Source organism: Bos javanicus, chromosome 10 (assembly GCF_032452875.1).
Source record: "Bos javanicus breed banteng chromosome 10, ARS-OSU_banteng_1.0, whole genome shotgun sequence".
NCBI lineage: Eukaryota > Metazoa > Chordata > Mammalia > Artiodactyla > Bovidae > Bos > Bos javanicus.
The window spans coordinates 11,918,766-11,927,324 of record NC_083877.1 but is presented as its reverse complement, the minus strand read 5'-3'; the positions used below and the strand labels follow the sequence as shown (position 1 = coordinate 11,927,324).

At 41.6% G+C, this 8,559-nt stretch overlaps 1 non-coding gene across 1 annotated transcript; it reads left to right on the top strand.

The window, feature by feature from the left end:
- The first annotated feature begins 4,673 nt into the window (after positions 1–4,673).
- TRNAS-GGA (transfer RNA serine (anticodon GGA)) lies at positions 4,674–4,745 on the top strand. Its single transcript has one exon. It is a non-coding gene; the product is annotated as a tRNA-Ser (tRNA).
- Positions 4,746–8,559: the final 3,814 nt, after the last annotated feature.

The window sequence follows — 8,559 nt, the reverse complement described above, 5'->3', positions numbered from 1 at the left end:
ATCATGGAAGAGAAACAAACGGCATGTTAAACAAATGGCAGGAAGAAAGTGTTTTAAAGGAACTGGAAGAATTGATACAAGTGGAGTAGAATGATGGAGATGAGACTGGAGAAACCAGATCATGGAGGACTTGAAGACCATGAGAATCTGGACCTTTGTCTTGTATGCAATAGACAGTCAAGGAAGTGACACAACTACAGGCTTGCATTTTGGTAAGTTAACTGTGGTGGCGTGAAAGGTAGATTGGAGGTAAAACCTGGTGCAGGAAGATGTGTTAGGAGGTTACAAACATGATCTACACTATGGCAGCAGTTAGTGGCGGTGGGTGAAATGGTTTAAAAGATTTTTGCTGTAGAAGTAAGAACTCGGGTTATCAGTTGGGTGTTTTATAGAGTTTGGGCTTCACCCGAGCTTTCTTTGTGGCTCAGCTGGTAAAGAATCTTTCTGCCTGCAATGTGGACGATCTGGGTTCGATCCCTGGGTTGGGAAGATCCTCTGGAGAAGGGAAAGGCTACCCACTCCAGTATTCTGGCCTGGAGAATTCCATGGACTGTATAGTCCATGGGATCACAAAGAGTCACACATGACTAAGTGACTTTCATTTAATATCTGTTAATCCCATACTCAAAATAGTTTGAGAATCAGTGACTGTGAAAGAGCCTTTTTGTTGTTTTCCAGTTAACATGTATTGAGAACTTCTCCCTCTAGATGCTAAGCTCATGTTATGGAATTCAGTGAGAAAGAGAATCACTGTCCTTTGGGGGCTTATGGGCAAGCATTATTGGTGATTTTTGCAGCAGATCTCAAGAGGTACCCACTCAGACATTGCCGTGGGGAGTGGGGAGCCTTACTGAGGGCACAGATTTATTCTTATAAGTTCTAATCTCTTACTACATGGTGGTGAGTGGTCTCAGGTCCACCACTCTGCATTCTGGGTGAAGCCTGTCTGCTTGTTTTGCCTATTACCATTGCCCTTGCTGGTAATCTTTTGTGCCAGACCATCTCTAGCCCATGAGGCAAGGCCCACCCCAGTCCAGTGAGTTCATCTGCATAAACAGTACAACCTAACACCAAGTAGTGTGCTGTGGGTGAGGCCACGTGAGCTGGACAGGGAAACTGGCCATTGTGATTGACATGGTTGCCATATTTAGGACAATTTTGTTGTTCAGCCGACTCTTTGCAACCCCATGGACTGCAGCATGCCAGGCTCCCCTGTCCTTCACTATCTCCCAGAGACTTAGGACAATATGGAATACCTTTTACACATGAAATCTTAAGGCATGAGTTCAGGGCCCATCTCACTGAGGGCAGTTTCCCATCCAGGGAACCTCAAGCCCATCATGGGACTGGAGAACAAACCCCAGGTTTAGAATGCCAGCTCTATGTTGACAGCCCATTCTTTGAAAAATTAAATGGTGCATATCCCAGGTAGCCTTCAGGAAAGGAGATGACCCATTCTTTCAACCTCCGATAGAGACCGCAACCCAGTATGATTGAGCAGTTTCTCATCTGAAGCAGAATCACTTGGAATACTTGTTTAAAATGGAGATTCCTGGGCCTTACTCCAGAGCTTGAATCAGAATCTCTGGATATGGGACTCTGCATTTTATTACAACTTGACAAATAATTTGTATGCTAGAGCAGTCGCAGCTGTAACTAGCTTAAGAGGTACACATGGAGCCACATGCAGGGCCTTAGATCTGGGGTCCTCCCAGAACGGGTGGAACACAGCCTATTCTGCATTCTGGACGAAAGGGTGAATTTGCAAACACATTGCCTCCTTATGCAAGATACTTCTTTGATTCTTGTCATTGCTGAAAACACATCAGACTCAACAGAATTCAGTTACTTGTTGGTAGATGGGTGTCCCAGGACAAATGTTGAAAAGTTTAAATTCTGGGAATGTCCTGGTGGTCCAGTGGTTAGGACTCCATGCTTCCATTCCAGGGGGCATGGGTTTGATCCCTGGTTGGACCACATACTTCTCAATGGTCCAAAAAACAAAAATTTAATTCTGATTTCTCAGTTTAAAAACATGGGTAATACCTACATTGCAGAATACAAATATATATAGAATATGCCCAGGGAAGCACATGGCACATAGTAGGGAATAAAAGGTAGTTATTTTTGTCACTGCAGTCTAACACTGCTAGGATGCCTCCTTGGGCCTGCAACAATATTTTCTCCTCTGGATGGCAGCAACAGCTTGCTGAGATGCTTTTAGACTAACAGAAGGAAAAGAATTTTAGAGTGGGAAAGGCTCTATGTTTTAGTACTCAAAATTCAGTTTGGAAATGATGAAATGGTGATCCAGCAAGCTAGCTAGTGACAATATTAGAAACTGAAGCCTACAGTAGCTTCTATTAAAAAAAAGATTTTATTCTTGGCTTGATTTGAGGAATGAAAGAAATGTTTCTGAGCACAAAATTGAACTCTTGAGAAAGGCTGCTGAAAGAATGCTTATTGCTTTTAAACTGTTTTAAAGGTGATACAACATATTTCCAGTTTTTCTTTATCAAGCAATTTCAAGATAAAGAGATACGATTTTGAAATTCAACCAAGGTGGCATGAGTCCTGCCACTGACCTTAAGCCTAGAATGATTACTCATCCTTTCTGAATCTGTTCCCTTATCTACGAAATGAAAAATGTACCTACTGTGCAAGGATTTGCATGAGGAATAAAAATAGTCTATGAAATGCACCTAGCACAGTGCTTGGAACACTGCAGGTTCACAGTACCGTTCTTATCAGCCCACACTTACTGATTGCTAGTCTCCTTTCTAAGGACCCAACCTGAGCTTTCTCATTTTATCTTTACAATAACCCTATGAGGTGGATAGTGTTATTGATCCTCCTTTTTCCATACTGTTAGATAGCTAATAAGCGGTAGAGCTAGAATTCATACTTGAGTAGTCTGACACCAGACTGTGGGACTGACCACTTTACTTCCCTGCCTCTATTACAAATGTTTTCTATCTGTGATCAAGGAATTAATGTACTAGGCCTTGGAGCTCAGAAATTAAGAAGTAGGAGCACATGTTAAATTGGCTGTCATATGCAGGCACTAGGCTAGACATTTCAAAAAGAATTTCCCATTTTAGTTACTATTTTTTTTTCAAATTTTTTTCAATTTAGTTACTATTTAATCACTGTCTTTATCACCTCTAAAAATTCATGAAATTTTCTAGAACCCTACAGATAGAAGCTGCTTTATTTTGAATTATAATAGTGCAGCTCTTGTTTCCCAGGGTTTTTTAACTGCAGCTCTCCTTCCAGAAGGTAGGTTATCACATGGTTATTTATGGAAGAAACACTAATGAGATGCTAGGTTGACAGATGATACAAGATATGTGGTACCTTTGCTTCAGTTCAGTTCAGTTCAGTTGCTCAGTAGTGTACGACTCTTTGCGACCCAATGGACTGCAGCATGCCAGGCCTCCCTGTCCATCACCAACTCCCATAGCCTACTCAACTCATGTCCGTCGTGTTGGTGATGCCATCCAACCATCTCATCCTCTGTTGTCCCCTTCTCCTCCCGCCTTCAGTCTTTCTCAGCATCAGGGTCTTTTCAAATGAGTCAGTTCTTCGCATCAGGTGGCCAAAATATTGGAGTTCCAGCTTCTGCATCAGTCCTTCCAATGAACACCCAGGACTGATTTCCTTTAGGATAGACTGGTTGGATCTCCTTGCAGTCCAAGGGACTCTCAAAAATCTTCTCCAACACCACAGTTCAAAAACATCAATTCTTCAGCACTCAGCTTTCTTTACAGTTCAACTCTCACATCCATACATGACCATTGGAAAAACCATAGCTTTGACTAGATGGACCTTTGTCAGCAAAGTAATGTCTCTGCTTTTTAATATGCTGTCTAGGTTGGTCATTGGTTTTTTTCCAAGGAGCAAGCGTCTTGTAATTTCATGGCTGCAGTCACCATCTGCAGTGATTTTGGAGCCCCCCAAAATAAGGTCTCACTGTTTCCATTGTTTCCCCATCTATTTGCCATGAAGTGATGGGACCAGATGCCATGATCTTAGTTTTCTGAATGTTGAGCTTTAAGCCAACTTTTTCACTCTCCTCTTTCACTTTCATCAAGAGGCTCTTTAGTTCTTCACTTTCTGCCATGAGAGTGGTGTCATCTGCATATCTGAAGTTATTGATATTTCTTGCGGCAATCTTGATTCCAGCTTGTGCTTCTTCCAGCCTAGCGTTTCTCATGATGTACTCTGCATATAAGTTAAATAAGCAGGGTGACAATATACAGCCTTGATGTACTCCTTTTCCTATTTGGAACCAGTCTGTTGTTCCATGTCCAGTTCTAACTGTTGCTTCTTGACCTGCATACAGATTTATCAGGAGGCAGATAAGGTGGTCTGGTATTCCCGTCTCTAATAATTTTCCAATTTGTTGTGATCCACACAGTCAAAGGCTTTGGCGTAGTAATGACCAAACACTAACTTGTCTGAGAAGTCGAAATACTGTTTCCATAAAGAGCAGTTTTGTGTGCAGCGTACTTTTTTAAAAGTTTGATTGAAGGGAAGTAATGGTGGGGGCAGTTATCAGAGAAGAGCAGCTTTGAGGAAAGGCTATTGTGAAGATTCTATAATATGGCTCTCATAATTACATGGAATCTAAAATCTTAGAATTGGAAAGAACTTGGAGATCATTTAGGGCTTCCCTGGTGGCTCAGAGGTTAAAGCGTCTGCCTGGAATGCAGGAGACCCGGGTTCGATCCCTGGGTTGGGAAGATCCCCTGGAGAAGGAAATGGCAACCCACACCAGTACTCTTGCTTGGAGAATCCCATGGAGGGAGGAGCCTGGTGGGCTACAGTCCATGGGGTCCCAAAGAGTTGGACACAACTGAGTGACTTCACTTAGAGATGATTTATTCTAACTTTGGACTCATTCTACAGAGAAGAAAACAGCACCCAGAGAGAGGAAGTGTCTTTCCCAAAGACAGAACTCGGGTTTCTTAACTCCCCCACTCTGTGGCCAATCCCTGTAATCCAGTATAAAATATGTATGTCACAGACTGGATCTGGCAATGAGGAAACAGTATTCTTTTTCAAACTTGGTTCTCAGCATAATTTGATATATAACGCTGCAGTCAGTTGTACCCTGAAAAACTTGAAAGGATGGTATTCCAAGAATTGGTATTGTTTTGCTCCTCTTTTACTTTTTCACACATGCTTCCCAGGGGCAAAATAAGGGAAATTCAGTCTGGTGGGTAAAGTGGGGTGGGGCAGGTTTGAGACCCCGTGAGAAAGTCAGACCCCGCTGTAGTCCATACAGCTTGTATTTTAACTTGAAGGCAACGAGGAGCTATTGAAGGATTTAGAGCAGCATTTAAAGCATGAATATAGTTGCTTTTAAGTATTTTTTTTTTAATCACAATAACGTATGGATTGTTGTGTGAATTCATATGCTACGTCTAAAGCCAAGTTCTCCTTGTATTTCCAGTCTCCCCTCAGAGGTAACCACCACTCTGGTGTGTATACATGCATATGAGATATAGCTAGGATTATTTTGCACATGTGTTTTAAAACAAATATTATGCTGTCGAAAAAATCAATTTGAGGAAAAGAGCTTGGCTTTGGGCAGTTTTGAGAAGCAGCTGGCCACCTGTTTACTTTGCTTGGTGTTCACAGAGTATTTTGTGAACATTCCAGTTTGTAAGTGAGATTCTCACACAGGGACTGGTGCTGTGGGAACCATCTGGCAGACCCCAACCATGACAGCTGCAAACCCTCCAGCCACACCCACCAGGCCTGCTTGCCCCTTGGCTCGCCCTGGGTCCAGAGTTTGCTTCCTGCACTTGTGCGATTGTAGGGCAGCTGGAATCCACAGATATTAACTGTTCCTTGTTCACAGATTAGGGAAAGGACAATGTGCTTGCCATGTGTTATGGAACAACTGAAGGTCCAAATATGACCATGAGTTCCTTTTCTAAGGGAAACAAAAGATTCATGATTTGGGGTTTGATCTTTTAACAAAAGTATAAATATAACAAAATGTATCTATTTAATAAAATGGCTTTCCTTTATCAACAGTCAAATTAAAAGTTATTATTACCAAAGTAACCAGAATATCCTTATTACCAGAATAAGGATTTTTAATACATTGGAGCAAATCCATAATTCATGTCTCTTTAGTGTAGATACTCAAGTGAGGTCTGGGAGTGTGGGATATAAGCAATACAGCTTTAGGAATACAAGCAGATAGATTTATTTATTCACTAATTAATTCATTCAATACACATTTAGTGCTTATTATGAACCAGGTCATAATAATTAATGCACTGGTTAAATCACTGTTTGATTTTCTAAATTAAAACTCCCAACCCATTGCAGGAGACAGATAAACAATGTAATGAGTACCTATAATGGGTTTTACATACAACCAGTGATTTGCCAGTTATTCTATTCATTAAACTTCTCTAAATTTTTAAGAAAAACATCCAAGGTTAAAATTCTTCCACAAAAACATTCAGAACCTATGTGGTGCAAAAAACAGAAGACCACTTTCTGTTGTTGTATACTCAGTCGAGTCTGACTCTTTGTGACCCCATGGACTGTAGCCCACCAGGCTTCTCTGTCCATGGAATTTTCCAGTCAAGAATATTGGAGTGCGTTGCCATTTCCTTCTCCAGGGGATCTTCCCATCCCAGGAATGGTCTCTTGTGTCTTCTGCATTGGCAGGCAGATTTTTTAACCACTGTGCCACTTGGAAAGCCCACTTTCTGTTACTGATTTGCAATTCTGAACAGGTGATTTGGCAGGGGTTTAGGGGGGTGGATATGTTACTGTGTTCTTGGGAAATGTATCTGGGATTTGTCCCAATCCTAGACTGGGATCCAAGGCTCCTAAGCAGGAAGGCAGAGCTCATTACTTAGGATGCAGTTTACTCTGATTCTTTCCTGCCCCTAATCCCCAAAAAACATTTGCCAGGATAAAGGCAAAGGCCTTTAATCAGGTACAAGTTTTCCCTGAAACAGATTAGGTAGAGGTTTTTTTTCAGCAGGATCTTACTGCGAGACTACTAAAAAGCTTCAAACAAGGAGCTTTATATGTTATTCAGCATTTTCATACCTCCAAATATTTTAATGAAAAGGAGAGTCATGTACTTTGCAAAATCTTACATAAGTGATTATAAATATATTCAGTTCAGTTCAGTCGCTCAGTTGTGTCTGACTCTTTGTGACTCCATGGACTGCAGCACGCCAGGCCTCCCTGTCCATCACCAACTCCCAGAGTTTACTCAAATTCATGTCCATCACATGGGTGATGCTGTCCAACCATCTCATCCTCTGTTGTCCCCTTCTCCCGCCTTCAGTCTTTCCCAGTATCAGGGTCTTTTCAAATGAGTTAGTTCTTTGCATCAGGTGGCCAAAGTATTAGAGTTTCAGCTTCAGCATCAGTCTTTCCAATGAACATTCAGGACTGATTTCCTTTACTATGGATTGGTTGTATCTCCTTGCAGTTCAAGTAACTCTCAAGAGTCTTGTCCAGCACCACAGTTCAAAAGCATCAATTCTCTGGCTCTCAGCTTTCTTTATGGTCCAACTCTCACATCCATACATGACTACTGGGATGGATCTTTGTTGGTGAAGTAATGTCTCTGGTTTTTAATATGCTGTCTAGGTTGGGCATAACTTTTCTTCCAAGGAGCAAGCATTTTTTAATTTCATGGTTGCAGTCACCATCTGCAGTGATTTTGGAGCCCCAAAAAGTAAGGTCTCTCACTGTTTCCATTGTTTCCCCATCTATTTGCCAGGAAGTGCTGGGACTGGAAGCCATGATCTTAGTTTTCTGACTGTTGAGTCTTAAGCCAACTTTTTCACTCTCCTCTTTCACTTTCATTAAGAGGCTCTTTAGTTCTTCTTCACTTTCTGCCATAAGGGTGGTGTCATCTGCATATCTGAGGTTATTGATATTTCTCCTGGCAATCTTGATTCCAGCTTCTGCTTCATCCAGCCTGGCATTTCACATGATGTACTCTGCATGTAAGTTAAATAAGCAGGGTGACAATATACAGCCTTGACCTACTCCTTTCCTGATTTGGAACCAGTCTGTTGTTCCATGTTCAGTTCTAACTGTTGCTTCTTGACCTGCATACAGACTTCTCAAGAAATCTGTAGGTAAGATTTCTGTAGGTAAGGTGGTCTACTATTCCCATCTCTTTAAGAATTTTCCTGTTTGTTGTGATCCACACATTCAAAGGCTTTGGCATAGTCAATAAATCAGAAGTAGATGTTTTTGTGGAATTCTCTCGCTTTTCCCATGATCCAGCAGTTGTTGGCAATTTGATCTCTGGTTCCTTTGCCTTTTCTAAATCTAGCTTGAACATCTGGAATTTCACCGTTCACGTACTGTTGAACCGTGTTAATAATGTTAATAAATATATGAACATTCTCTATTCCTATAAGGGAAAGTGATGAAGGAGCTGGCCGGTCAGCGGGAGCTGACCTCAGCACAAGTCTGGAAAGGGAGGTGGAAGTGTTATGGTAGAGGATTATGGGGGGCATTTGTGGCCGTGCCAAAGGAAAGAAAAATCTTGTCAAG